The sequence below is a fragment of the Rhinolophus hipposideros genome (assembly GCF_964194185.1).
Source record: "Rhinolophus hipposideros genome assembly, chromosome: 9".
In the NCBI taxonomy this organism is placed as follows: Eukaryota; Metazoa; Chordata; class Mammalia; order Chiroptera; family Rhinolophidae; genus Rhinolophus; species Rhinolophus hipposideros.
In genome coordinates, this window is record NC_138055.1 from 92643089 (window position 1) to 92659372 (window position 16284).

Below are 16284 nucleotides of genomic sequence, written 5' to 3' on the forward strand. Positions count from 1 at the left end.
CCTAACTCATTCCATGAGGCCAGCACTGCCTTAATACCAAAGCCAGAAAAAAAGGTTACAAGAAAACTACACATGGGGCCAGGCCCAATGGCTCTGGTGGTTGGAGCACTGGGCTGCTGTGTGCTGCTATGGGCTGCTGTGAGCAGCTGACTGATGACTGGCAACCGACTGCCTCAGCCAAGGGGAGCGCAAGGCTCCTAACACCACCATGGGCCAAGGAGCTGTGTCCTACACAACTAGACTGAGAAACAACGGCTTGAGCCAGGAGTGGGGGGCGGGGGAGGAGTCAGAAGAAAGGGGGGAGAAAAAAAGGAAGAAGAAAACTACACACCAGTATTCTTTATAAATATATATATATATACAAAAATTCTCAATAAAATACTAGCAAACTGAACTCAGCAGCATATTAAAAGGATTACATACAAACACCAAAAGAGTTTTTCTTCTTGGTGATTTAACATACAAAAATCAAACAGTGTAATGCATCACATTAATACAATGAAGGGAATAAAAGCACATGATTATCTTAATTAATGCAGGAAAAACACTTGACAAAATCCAACATTTTTTCATGGTAAAAATACTCAGTAAACTAGAAGGAAAATTCCTATTTATGATAAAGCAAATTTATTAAAAACTGACAGCTAACATCATTCTCAATGGTAAAAGACTGGAAACTTTTCCCCTCTGATCAGGCACAAGACAAGGATGCCCATTTTCACCCCTTCTTTTCAAGGTAGTATTAGAAGTTTTAGCCAGAGCAGTTAGGTATAAAAAGAAAAAGAGAATGTATCCAAATTGGAAAAAAATTGAAATTATTTCTGTTCACGGATGACATGATTTTATACATAGGAAATTTCTTGTTTCCACAAGAAAACAGTTCAATCTAATAAATTAATTCAGCAAAGTTGCAGGATACAAAATCAGCACATGAATATCATTTCAATTTTTATACACTAACAATGAACAGTCCAAAAAAATAATAAAACAATTTCATTTGCAAAGCATATGATAATGGAAGGAGAACTGATGATGGATGGTGAACACATAATGCAATATATAAATAATATAGCATTGTACACTTGAAACCTATGTAATTATGTTGACCATTGTCACCGCAATAAATTTTAATAAAAAATTACTTAGGAATAAGTTTAACCAAGGAGGCAAACAAATTGTACACTGAAAATTACAATACATTGATGAGAAAAAATTTAAAATAAGTAAAAATACAAATAAGTAAATTAGTTTTTACAAATCTGTTTTTACAAATAAGTAAATAAGCTTTTACAAATTTGTTTTTACAAATAAGTAAAAACACATCCCACGTTCATGGATTGGAAGACTTAATATTGTTAACATGACAATGCTGCCTAAAGCAATCTTCAGATTCAATACAATCTTTATGAATATTTCAATAGCTTTTTTTCGCTTTGGGAGAAATACAAAAAATCCTAAAAATTTATATGGTCTCAATGGACATAAATAGCCAAACAATCTTGAGAGAAGAAAACTGGAGAATTCACACTTCTTGATTTAAAGCTTACTATTATACAATACTACAGTAATCAAAACTGGGTGCTACTGGCTTAAGGACAGACATATAGAACAATGGAGAGCCAAGAAATAAACCCTTACATATTTGGTTATCCTTGACAAGGGTTCCAAAACCATTTAATGGAGAAAGGATTGTTTTTTCAACTAATGATTTTGGGAAAATTAGATATCCACATACAAAAGTATAATGTTGGATCCTTACCTTATACCCCAAACAAACATTAATTCAAATGGATCAAAGATCTAAATATATGAACTAAAACTATAAATATATTAGAAAAAGACATAAGGGAAAGTCTTTATGACAATGGATTTGGCCATAATTGTGTATATATGACACCAAAAAGCACAGGAAATAATAGAAAAAAATTGAGAATGTAGACTTCATTAAAATTAAAAACTTTTGTGCATCGAAGAACACTACAAAGAAAGTGCAAAGAAAACATATAGGATGGGGGAAAATACTGTGAAATCATGTCCAGTAATGGATTTAAATTCATAATATATAAAGAACTGCAACTCAACCATGAAAAGATAAACAAATCAATTTTGAAATAAGGCAAAGCCTCAGACATTTCTCCAAAGAAAATATACAAATGGCGAACACACAAAAAGATTCCTGACATCACTAATCATTAGGGCAATGCAAATCAAAATCATACTGTGATATTACTTTACAACCATTAGGTGGCTAATACATACATATATATATAACCCCCGTATAATACAATGTGGTATAAACATACAATGGAATACTATTCCACTTTAAAAAGAAATAATTCTAATATATATTGCAATATGGATGAACTTTGAAAACATTATGCTAAGTGAAATAAGGCAGACACAAAATGACAAATATTGTATGGTCCCACTAATATGATGCACCTAGAGTAGGAAACTTCATAGAGACAGAAAGTAGAATAGAGGTAACCAGAGACTGACGATGGTGGGGAGGGAAGAGTGGTATGTTATTGTTTAATGGGTACAGTCTCTATTTGGAATGATAAAAAAATGTTCTGGAAATATGTAGTGCAATGATTTAACAACATTGTGAATGTACTTGATGACACTCAAGTGTATGCTACAAATGGCTAAAATGGTAAATTTCATGTTATGTATATTTTACCACAATAAAAAAAGAAAGCAAAAGTAAAGAATCAGTGAGTTTGAAGATAAGTAATTGAAACTTCCCAATTTGAAACATAAAGAGACAACTAACTGGGAAAAAACCCAGAATAGAACATTTAAGAACTGTGAGACATATAAAAAGGTATAATATACATGTAATTGGAATACCAAAAAGAGCAGAAAGAGGTTAGGGCATAAAAAGTATTGAAGAAATAATGGCTAAGAAGTTTCCAAAATTGACAGACACCAAACCCTATACCTGAGAAGTTCAGGGAATACAAAACAGGACAAATACCACACACACACACACACACACACACACACACACACACACACACGCACACACCTGTACATATTATATTCAAATGGCTGAAACCAAAGACAAAAAGCTGAAGAAATCTGGGTGATAGAGGATGGACATCTTAACTACAGAGGATTAAGAATAAGAATTTGAAATCTATGTAAATTTACTAACAATTGTCACCCCAATAAATTTAATATATATATAAAAAGAATTTGAGTAAATTTCTCAAGAGAAACCATAAAAAAAGTTAAAATAAGTTTTTTAGAAGAAAATTGATGTAGGTCAAACACTTTGATCTACATAAAGAAAGGAAGAGAATCAGAAAATAAATGAATAAGAAAAATAAATTATTTTATTTTTTGATTCTTACTTGATCTAAAAGATATCTGTTTACAGCAATAGTAGTAACAATGTATTGGGTGTTTATGACATATGAATAAATTACATGAATAACAGTATGTCACAAGGCACAGGAGGGAAGAATTGAGCAAACTCTGTTATTCGATTGCTGCAATCCACATGAAGAGGGTAATGTAATTTAAATGTGGACTAGATTATTTAAAAATGCATGTTGTAAACCCCAGGGCAACCACTAAAAAAGAGCTTAAAATGAGTGTAAATTATATGTTAAGATGGAGACAAAATGGAATAAAATTATACTTGAAACCAGAAAGGGCAGAAAAAGTGGGGGGAAAGCTGCAAAGAACAAATGCAATGAATAGATACACTTACCAAAAATAGTGGATTTTACTCCAATTCTATCAACAATCACTCTACAAGTGAACACCAGATAAAAGAACGAGATCATGATATTGGATTTAAAAAGGAATCCACCTACATGTTTCCTACAAGAAACTCACTTTAGGTCAAATATTTTTTGTTTTGTTTTGTTTTTAAAGAGAGCTCAGCTCACAGTGGCCCATATAGGGATTGAACCGGTAACCTTGGTGTTATTAGCACCATGCTCTAACCAACTGAGCTAACCCGCCACCCCCAAGAAACTCATTTTAAATGGGACAGACATAGGTCAGAAGTGAAAATATGGAGAAAGATATATCATGCTAACACTAATCAAAAGAAAGTGGGAATAGCTTATTAATTTCAGATAAAACTGATTTTAGAACATAGGTAAAAGGACCATTATTTAATTATAAAGGAGTTAACCCTCCAAGAAGATTCAACAATTCTAATATTGTAGTATACACTAATGGTATACACTAAACAGGAGGCTATCAAATTACATGAGGCAAAAATTGATTGAACTACAAAAGAAAAATAGACAACCCCACTATTATAGTTGGAGATTTCAACATTTCTTTGTCAGTAATTGGTAGATCAAACAGATAAAAAATCGGCAAGGATATAGATGACCTGAACAACACTATCAAACAACTTGATCAAACTGATCCAACAACAGCAGAACACACATTTTTCTCGAGCATACGTGGAACAAAAATAGATGACACCTGGGCCATGAAACACACCTTAACAGATTAAAAAGAATAGTAATTATAAACAGTATGTTCTCACGGAGACACAAGTTAATAATTCAGAACCCACTGTACATGTATATAGGGATTGAACAAATAAGTTAAGGAATGATAACTGGCAGATGGTGGAAGTTGGAGTTTACAGATAAGCAAGAAGAGAAGGCTAAAATGAAATATATCGTAATGGGTTAGAGTCAGAGACACCAGTATGAATTCATGTTTAGCTTAATGTAGGTAATGATGTACAAATATAAAAGCAGTTATAGAAATATGTGCGTATATAAGTGGGTCAGTATACATACATATATTTCCTTGTCTGTCTACTGCCAGGGTCTAGATATGATGACACCCCAGTACCAAGGAGCACACGCAGCCCCCAGATCTCAGTTTCTAATACTATTTTCTAATAAAGGAACCTTTTCTCTTTTGAGAAATGGCTAATACAAGGACTAGAGAGAGAATATACAAGATGAGTCTAGAGCATCAGAAAGTAAGCCAGGGTTTATATACACAACACACACACACACCCACACACGAGTGATAAGGGAACACAGGAAACAACTGGAAAAGCTTCCTATGACCAAAGCTGAAACAATTTGAGCAATAAAACAAATAATGTAGCATGACACTATTGGCCAAAGAATGTATGAGCTGTGCTTAGTGATTTGTTTCTAGAGTACAGTGTGAAAAGAGGATAAAAAGTAACTTTATGGTAGATAAACCTGGCAAATATTATCTTAGCCAGGTGATCAAAGACAAATCATGTTCAGAGCGTGTACCCCTGATATGAGGTGGTGAGAATGGAACTTTGCCTCTGTAGTCTTCATTCCAAAAACACATAAGCCCAGTGTAATCACAACAAAGTAAAACAAAACCAATTAAGGGGCATTCTATAAAATGGTTGACTAGGATTTCTTGACTGTGTCAGATCATCAAAATAGGGGAAATCTGAGAAACTGCCAAAGCCCAAAAGCGACTAAGGAGACATGAAAACTAAATGTAATATGGTACTGTAGAGGTGCCAAATATGAATGCTCCATTAATTTGGGTAATATGATTCACCCTGCCCTGGTAATTCCCTGAGACCCCACCCACCCAACTCATGAATAGCCAGAACCTCTTTCAGAGGTGGTTCCACAAAAACAATTATCCGTGGCTCACACTTGGGGCTTTCCTAAAATCTCTCAAAGTTTCACAAATCCCAAACAAGCGGCATCTGGCCTCGAAAACCTGTATTTCTTGCTAAGCAGTGCCAGGCCCTGCACTACTGGCAGCTGGCCTTGTTTTGTGGCTCAGCCTCGCCCAGGCATCTAGAAACCCAGCACAGGCAGCAACCATCTGCAGATCATCACATTGAATATTTTGTGCCAATCCCTTCTGGCCTGCAAAGTTTCTGTTGAGAAATTGGCTAACAATCTTATGGGAGATCCCTTATAAGTTACTAGTTGCCTTTCTCTTGCTGCTTTTAGGATTTTCTCTTTGGATTTAACCTTTGTCATTTTAATTATGTGTCTGGGTGTGAGCCTGTTTGGGTTCATCTGGTTTGGACTCTGTGCTTCCTAGGTTTGTATGTCTATTTGCTTCTCCAGGTTAGGGATTTTCAGTCATTATTTCTTCAAATAAGCTCTCAATCTCTTGATCTCTCTCTTCTCCTTCTGGTACCCCTATGATGTGAATGTTGCTACACTGGATGTTGTCCCAGAAGTCCCTTAAACTATCCTCATTTTTTAATTCTTTTTAAAATTCTTTTTTCTGTTCCAATGTTGTGTTTTCTGATAATCACTGATTGGATCCTCTTCTTCATCTAATCTGCTGGTGATTCCTTTTAATGTATTCTTCTTATGTAGTAGGTGACCTGTGGGGCATAGTAGCAATGTCCCCAGCCATCTGCTCCAGGTGCTCCAGGAATGTCCTTTGTGGCCCAGTTCAGCCACTGCCTGTGACCTGCCAGGGACTATCTGGTAAGAGGTAGAAAGCAATCAGCAGTTGGTCGCCACCTATACTCAACCTGAAGGTTCATGGAAGGGGCCACGCTTCAACTGGAGGATGGCTACCATCAATACTGGGCCTGGGATAGCTTTGCAAAAAGCCCAGGACACCCTGATGCATGCTGTCACCTTCTGGCTCCTGTAAGGCTCAGCCACTGATAAAGCATCATGGAGTGCGTGAGTTGGGTGAGGCAGGCTCTCAGAGTGTCACCAGGGTGGAACAAGTGATGTTCACCAGGTTAAGGTAGATCTTGGTTTGGTGTCAGTGCTGAGCCTGGAACTACTCATTAAAAGTCTCAGAGCTCACTGAGGCCACCCCCACCTGGGACACACAGACTTCCAAGAGTTGTTCAAAAAAGAGTGCAATGTGGGCAAGGCTGGTTGCTGGCTGAGAAAATGCCTCTGTTCTTGGATGAGTTGGATGGGGCCAGGGAGGCACCGGAGTGGAGGGCACAGAGCTCCGCAGGCCAATCAGATTCAGATTTGGCCATATGGGGGCGGGCTCAACACAGGAAAGCTGGTGATCCCCTGCCGGCTGCACAGGAGAAGAACCCACACAGGGGTAAACGGAGACTGTTCCTACAGTCCTTGACCCTAAGCCATGCAACTCGGTCTTTCCCCGACGGGCCCTTTGAGAGAAGCCTTGGGTTTTCTGCAGCCTCTGTTTCACCTGGATGGTTGGAATTCCCACTGTTTTTCACAACTAGTTGTTTTGGGTTCTCCTCTTCCTGGCACTGGTACTCTGGGCGGGAAAGTATGGTGTGGGGCTGGGGTCCCTCGCTCCTCCCAGGAGGCCTCCATGACCAAGATATCTTTCCCGATTCTCAACCTCCACACAGAGGTTGGCAACTGGCCAGTTCCACATTTCTGCTCCTCCTACCAGTTGCAACATGGCTTCTTCTTTATATCTTTAGTTATAAAACTTCTGTTCAGCTTGAATTCAGATGATCCTCCAGGTTGATTGTTCTATAATTTATTCGTAATTTTAATATGGTCACATTATGGATGCTGGAAGTCTGAAATTAGTATGCAAGTATGGTTGGGTGAGGGCTCATTCTTCTCATTGTGTTCTCATGTGGAGGAAGCTGACTGGTTCTTAAGGTATTTTTTTATCTCTATTTTTATATTTCCAATCTCTTTTTTGAAGTTCTCACTAAGTTCCTTCTTACCTTCTTTTGGCAGAGGTCACCAATTGTCCTGGTTTGCCTGAGAATGGTAGTTTCCAGCGACACAGGATTTTCAGTGCTGAAACTGAGTGTTCTGGGCAAAAAAAGGGCTGTACAAGACAAATCCACAAGACTGGCTACAAAATCTGTGCAAAGCCTTGCAAAATGAGACCCATTGTGACTGCCCTGGTTGCACCCTATAAAGTCAGCCCTGCATGACCTTGTTCTCTTGAAGCCTGCCTGTCCCCCCAGTGGCAGATGGGCCATGTGAGCTTCACATTGGAATGAACTGGAGCAGGATCTCAGGAATGGCAGGTCCAGAGTATGTACTCCCCAAAAAGATGACCCATAGGCAATGCAGCCTGTCTATCACTCTCACTGGCTATTTACTCTCTTAATCCCAGTGTTTCAGGTCACCCTTGTCTCCCAAATCCTTCGCACAGGGCCCAGGCCCATCTCTTCATTTTCTAGGTCAGTGGTTCTCACACTTTAGTAAGTGTCAGAATCTGAAGGATACATGACAGAGGCTGTATGTAGCACCCAAAGCCTAAAATATGTACTTTCTGATCCTTTGCAGAAAGTTTGCTTGCCCTGGCCTGAGCAGTATTTCAACCTTGAATGCATCAGAATCAACTTATGGGGTTGTTGTAACATCATTGTCAGCCCAGTTCCAGAGTCGGGGGAGGGTCAGATGGCCTGGGTCCAAGGCCTCAGGCTTCTGTATGCTAACCTTGGCCATTAGACCAGTCTCCTGGTAGCAGAGTCTCACCTGGGTCATGGGTTCTGCCTCACCAGTCACTGAGGACTGCATGGGGTGAGCATGGACAGCCTGGTGCCCACACACAGAGGGCTTTGCCCAAATACGCTCATTAGCCTGGTCCATAGTGATGCCAGTGTGGCTGGGCCACTCTCAGTGGGGCAGTTCCTGTGGGCTGGGCATCCTGTGGTTCTGGCATGGGGCTGGGAATGGCCTACTCCACTGTCAACATGATTTCCAGGCTCTACATCTTCTACATGGAAAATATCTCAATGGGAGGAAAAGAGTGAACATGTTGATTCCTCAGGAACACTGAGGCCCTGAGGAAGCTGACATTCTTCTGTAACAGTAACACTATCAGTAATGTTATCAGTGATGCTTTAAACTCCAGTACACTGCTTATGTATTTGAAACCAACTCTCTTTCTTGTTTGGTATTTTCTCTTTGGAAATTGCAAGAAAGTGGTCTTAAAAAATAAATTAAACAAAAATAAGCAAAAACAAGCATTGGTTTGGGGCTCAGGCAGAGTCTGCAGTGAACCATGTTAAACATCACCCCTGGAGGAGCCTCATTGTCTTTAGGCATCGTTAATGGATGCACTTCAGTGAGCAGGCCTGGTGGAGGAGGGAGGGGAGGGATGGGGGGCTTCGCAACTGAGCTTGAAAGCCCCAAGGCCCGAGGGAGTAGGAAGCATGGCTGATGCATGAAAGGCAGTACTGCCACAATGGCCATGGGAACACCACCTCTGGATCCCCAAGGACAGGCTTCTACCTGGCTCAGTCCTCAGACTGTGTGAGGGCAGTGGGCAATCTTGCTCCATCTCTAGGCCTCCACTCTCTCCTGCCCTGTAACCAGCACCTTCAAGGTTCTAAAAGCCTGGAGCTGCAGCAGTGGCCTAGGTGCAATATACCTTCTGCTCGGAACAGGGTTAGAAGCTGGGAAGCACTCACCATCAGGGTGCTTGCCTGGACCAGGGTGGCCTTGGAGGGTCAAGTCCTACTCCCTGAAGCCCTCCCCCTCAACCTTGTGTATCACACCTCTGAGCCCCATGGCCCTGGGCTGGATGGAGGGAGGAGCCTTCGTGTGGGCACCTAGTCCCATTAAACAGTGACCAGCTTCTGTTACAGCTCCCAGGGACACAGGGTGTTCAGATTCTGAGAGGACTCCCACTGCTTCCATTCCTGAAGTCACCACACATATGTGTGGAGTGAGACTGCTGGCCATGGGCAGCTGTCTTCGTGCAGGGACAGCCTTGTACTGTCTCCCACCAAGTTGCCCACAGGAAAAAATGGACCTGCAGGGCCCATCTAGGCCACAGTGTGGTGGCTTCCTGCCAAGGTCATGGCTGCCTTGTGGAATTGGAGACCCTTCTGCCTCCTCTGACCCAGGCCCCTGTTGTTGTGCCAGACCCTTCCACCTCATTGTGTGAGGCAACTGGCCAGGGTGAGAGGTCAACCGGGCAACCCTAAGGCAGTGGGCATTGCAGCAGAGGGACCCAGGGCCATGGCACAGAGCCTGACCAGAGCAGGTACCACCCACACCTAGCCACCCCAGGAAACTGCAAGTGCCCCTACACCTGCGGTTGTGGTTTAGATTTGGTTGAAGTCCAAACCCCAGTTCAGGGACCCTCCTCCCTGTGGTAGTGTCTACTGGGGTAGCTGTTCTCACATTTAGCTGGAGAGCTGCTGAAGACACAGACGACTGACTCAGCTGGTCTGAGGTGGGATGAAGCAGCTACATCTCTAACAGGTGCCCAGTCAGGAAGAGCCTCTGACTGACACATCCGAATGATGACACCAGAGCCACTAGCTCCCAGGCGCTGCTTTGCAGTGGCCTTCCTTATCCACTGCACTCTCAGGTTTGTAGACAGGAGGGAAAGGTTGTCTCTTTGAGAGCTTGCCTGAGCTCTCTGTCCAGCTCAGGAGCTGCTGGGCAGGAGGGTTGCCACAGAGCAAGAAGGAGGCAGAGGTCCACCCCCTCCAGACTTGGGCTAGGCCCTTTTCTCACATGAGAGCATTGCCTCCCCACAATTCCAGAAGAAAGGGATTCTGATTCCTGTTTTCTGAATAAAGAGATTGAAACTCCAAGGTCATGATGCTGATAATTGACAGAGCAATGATTCAAACCTAGGTCTGCCTCATTACCTTCTGCCTTCTATAGCGGCCTCCTCCATCTGCCTTCCAGAGCTCTGTGTGCCCTGTACACTCTGTTCAAGGGGAGTCACCCATGGTGAAGGACTGGCCCTGAGAGCAGTGGATTTTAATTTATTAACCTGTCTACTGCAGACACAGGATAACTTGATTTGCTACTCCATGTCACAGACCTACTTCTTTCAAAGACTTTTTGTGAGGAAGGTGGACCAGTGAAACTCCTCACCCCAGGTATGTAGAATTGTTCACGGAATCCCAGATTTTCTGCTGAACCCCTATAGCTGGGGAGGATGATGTTGGATTCAATATGCGAAGACCCAGATTTGCAGGGTTAGAAATTCATTATGTGCTGCAGAGGAACTCTGAACTCACAATCGTGTGAGGCCACAAGCCCAGGAGCTGCTGCCTCCCCTGCTCCGTGCAGAAAGAGGAGGATGTATCTTTTTCTTTGATATTTTTATAATTAAATTTATTGGGGTGACAATTGTTAGTAAATTTACATACATTTCAACTGTACAATTCTGTATTACATCATCTATAAATCCCTAATTAATTATAAATAATTAATTATAAAAAATTAATTATAATTAATTATAAATCCCTAATTAACAAAATCAGAAATGAAAAAGGGGAAGTTATCACGGACACCACAGAAATACAAAGGATTATCCAAGAATACTATGAAGGACTATATGCCACCAAATTTAATAACTTAGAAGAAATGGACAAGTTCTTAGAAACGTATAGCCTTCCAAGGCTGAATCATGAAGAACTGGAAAATCTTAACAGGCCGATCACCAGTAACGAAATTGAATCAGTCATCAAAAACCTTCCCAAAATCAAAAGTCCTGGACCAGATGGCTTCACCAGTGAATTCTACCAAACCTTCAAAGAGGATCTAATACCAATCCTGCTCAAACTCTTCCAAAAAATTGAAGAAGAGTCAGTACTCCCTAACTCATTTTATGAGGCCAACATTACCCTGATACCAAAACCTGGTAAGGACAACACAAAAAAAGAAAACTACAGACCTATATCTCTGATGAATACAGATGCTAAAATCCTAAACAAAATTCTAGCAAATCGAATACAACAATGCATTAAAAAGATTATTCATCACGACCAAGTGGGGTTCATCCCCGGGGCACAAGGATGGTTCAACATTCGCAAATCCATCAATGTGATACATCACATAAACAAAATAAAGGGCAAAAATCATATGATTCTATCAATTGATGCAGAAAAAGCATTTGATAAGATACAACATCCATTTATGATTAAAACACTTACTAAAATGGTATAGAAGGAAAATACCTCAACATAATAAAGGCCATATACGACAAGCCCTCAGCTAATCTCATAATTAATGGTGAAAAGCTGAAGCCCTTTGCTCTACGTTCAGGAACACGACAAGGTTGTCCCCTATCACCTCTGCTTTTCAACATAGTGTTGAAAGTCCTCGCCAGAGCTATCAGGCAAGAGAAAGAAATAAAAGGCATCCAAATTTGGAATGAAGAAGTTAAATTGTCACTCTTTGCAGATGACATGATGCTATATATAGAAAACCCTAAAGACTCTTTCAAAAAGCTATTAGAAACAATCAATGAATACAGTAAAGTTGCTGGCTACAAAATCAACGTACAAAAGTCCATTGCTTTCCTATATACCAACAATGAAATCTCAGAAAAAGAAATAGGAAAAACAATTCCTTTTGAAATTGCAGCAAAAAGAATAAAATACCTAGGAATAAACTTAACCAATGATGTGAAGGATTTATATGCTGAAAACTATAAGACAGTATTGAAAAAAATTGAAGAAGACACAAAGAAATGGAAAGACATTCCGTGCTCATGGATTGGAAGAATCAACATAGTTAAAATGGCCATATTACCCAAAGCCATATACAGATTTAATGCAATCCCCATTAAAATCCCAATGGCATTTTTTAAAGAAATAGAACAAAAAAATCATCAGATTTGTTTGGAACCACAAAAGACCCCGAATAGCCAAAGCAATATTTAAAAAAAAGAACAATACTGGAGGTATCACACTCCCTGATTTTTCCTTGTACTACAGGGCTACAATAATCAAAACAGCTTGGTATTGGCGGAAAAACAGACACATAGACCAATGGAATAGAATTGAGAACCCAGAAATAAAACCACATAAACATGGACAGATAATTTTTGAAAAGAAGCTAAAAACATACAATGGAGGAAAGACAGCCTCTTCAATAAATGGTGCTGGCAGAATTGGATAGCTATGTGCAAAAGAATGAAACTGGACTGCTATCTGTCACCATGTACCAAAATTAATTCAAAATGGATCAAAGACTTAAGCATAAGACCTGACACAATAAACTGCATCGAAGAAAACATAGGTACTAAACTTATGGACCTTGGGTTCAAAGAACATTTTATGAATTTGACTCCAAAGGCAATGGATGTAAAAACTAAAATAAACGAATGGGATTATATGAAACTGAAAACCTTCTGCACAGCAAAAGAAACTATTGACAAAATAATGAGGCAAACAACTGAATGGGAGAAGATTTTCGCAAACAGTGCCTCTGATAAGGGGCTAATATCCAAAATATACAAGGAACTCATGAAACTCAACAACAAAAAAACAAACAACCCAATTGAAAAATGGGCAGAGGACCTGAAGAGACATTTCTCCAAAGAGGATATACAAATGGCAAATAGACATATGAAAAAATGCTCAACATGGCTAATCATCAGAGAAATGCAAATGAAAACCACAATGAGATATCACCTCACCCCAGTCAGAATGGCTTTCATCAACAAGACAAATAGTAACAAGTGTTGGAGAGGCTGTGGAGAAAAAGGAACCCTGATACACTGTTGGTGGGAATGCAGACTGGTGCAGCCGCTATGGAAGGCAGTGTGGAGGTTCCTCAAGAAATTACGAATAGAATTACCATATGACCCAGCAATCGCTCTCCTGGGTATCTACCCCAAAAATATAAAAGCATTTCTCTATAGAGACACGTGTACGCCAATGTTCATTGCAGCTTTGTTTACGGTGGCCAAGACATAGAAACAACCAAAATGTCCTTCGATAGATGAATGGATAAAGAAGTTGTGGTACATATGCACAATGGAATACTATTCGGCATTAAGAAAAGATGATATAGGAGCATTTGTGACAACATGGATGGATTGAGAGTATAATGTGCTAAGTGAAATAAGTCAGACAGAAAAAGCAGAGAACCCTATGATTTCACTGATATGTGGTATATAAACCAAAAACAACAAAAGAACAAGACAAACATGAGAAAGAAAAACTCATAGACACAGACAATAATTTAGTGGTTACCAGAGGGTAAGGGGGTGGGGAGTGGGTGATGAGGGTAAAGGGGATCAAATATATGGTGAGGGAAGGAGAACTGACTCTGGGTGGAGAACACACAATGGGATTTATAGATGATGTAATACAGAATTGTACAGGTGAAATGTATGTAAATTTACTAACAATTGTCACCCTAATAAATTTAGTTACAACAAAAAAGATTACTAGGGGCTTTGAGGAGGGGGATATGGGACTTATTGCTTAAAGGATACACAGTGTCTCTTCGGAGCAATGAAAACGTTTTTGAAATAGATGGTGGTAATGGTTGCATAACACTCTGAATGTGAGAAATGCCACTAAGCTGTACACTTAAAAATGGTTGGAATGACAAATTTTATGCTGTGTGTTTTACCACAATAAAAATATTAAAACCTAGCATGGTGGACCAAGTTTGAAGATGGGAAAGAATGATGACTGGGACTAGAAACTGTTAATAAACAAAATTTTACTGAGTAAATTTGAAGACCTAATTGTCTTTATCAAATGTTCATGAATCTGGAAGCATCTCATCTAGCAAGCAGAGAAATGCTCTGAGGAGTTATTCAAGATGGAAGTTTCTCATAGAAGGGAGGATCATGTGAAAGTTCGTTTGAGGAATATAAGAGTTCAGATGATGACAGTTTCTCATTGGCTGAGCTGTGCAATTTCCACGGGCTGGGCTTATTGCTGGGCAAGAGAAAAATCTTTCTTCCTCCGGCTGGGGTAGCAAAGCAGCTGCACTTCTTATTCAGAAGTGCAAGTTACCTCTGTTGGAGTCTGTAACTGACATCTTTTCTTATTTGAAGTAATTTATGTCATTCTGTTTGGGGTTATTGAAGTTGAGTGGTAGGGTCGGAGAGCTCTCTGTATAAGCTTTTCTAACTCCAATTTTAGTTTTCAAAACCCATGTAAAGTGAGAGCTCTTTATATCTGCTGCACTGAAGGGGGAATTTGTGGGCATACCAGATCCACCTACTCTCACACAGGAATGTCCTTTCTGCAACACAGCAAGCATGGATCTGGAGTGGCTGGAAGGGTGGGGCCACAGGGAGGTCTGTGCAGAGATGACAAGGCACATTTCTATCCTAATGCCTTCTCCTCCTTTCCACTGTGGAAATATTGCTCCCAGCTGTCTCCAGCATTATTTCCCACTCATGCTTGGGAAGTGCTGAGCTTGTATCTGGGAGCTGCCTCCAAGTTAAGCCACAGTTGAATGCACTATGCAGATGTTGGCTTACGATATATTGATTTTATCTATCTGTCAATAATGTAAATCTCATTCCCCCTTCCTTCCCTACCAATTCCTCCCCAAGGGTCAAAACAATTTAGATTTTGATATGTTTCAGAGAGACAGAGGAATGTTGGGAAGGGGGTTGAGAGACTCTCTAAATACAAGCCTGAGAAACTGTAGGTGTTTCAGTATGGTGACCATCAAGGTATTTAGAATGGCATGAGCAAGGACAGAAGGGGAGAAGGCTGTGCCCCAAGGGGAGTCAGAGAGCAGCCAGTCCTTGCAGACTTGCAGCCCCAGCATAGGGACTGGGTAGGGCAGGACTCCACATGTGGTGCTCCACACAGCCTTTGTGGCATAGGCACAGAGCCCTATGACTTAGGTAGCCTACGGGCAGTGCCAGGGCAAGCATGCTACAGAAGATGTGAGCCTCTAGAAGACCTGAACTCAAGGCCCCGCATGTGCCAGGAACTGCGTGGCACAATGTACTTGCACAGTATGACCAAGGTAAGCCTCAGGGTCCTGGCATATTTCAGGGAGAGCAAGGAGGCCAGAAAAATGATTCCCGTGCATTAGTCACTACCTTGAGAGCGAGCACACACAATGCCGTTACTGTGCAGGCTTTCATGCACTGGCATTTCCCAAAGCAGCTCTCACTTATCACAGTTGTGTAACCTGGGAATGAAACTCTTCGGGTAAGGAAATTTTGTTCTAGTTTGCCATTTTTAAAAAACAAATTCATAATCCTTCAAATTCTTAGTCATACAAGTGGGAGCATCAAAAAGGACTTGTGTGCTGGACTCAACACCACCACTACCACCATCATCCTCATGAACACCCAGCGTTTACATGGCACTGCTGGGAAGCAGCCCCTGACCTTTCACTTTACATGCTTACTCTCATTTAGCCCACACGACAGTACCGCACACACAATTGTGTTAACTCCATTTTACAACTGAAGAGACTTAAGGTCATGCACCTCACATACATACCTAAGATCAATGACAAGTTGAGATTTTGAACTCAGATCTCTCTGACTCCAAAAAAGACCAGTGTATGAGTTTTAGGTTTAGACTGCTTTGGGAAGTTATTTACTCTCCCTGAACATAGTTTCTAAACTTGTGTCTTCTGATTTAGTAATTCCAACCCAAGGAATCCATGC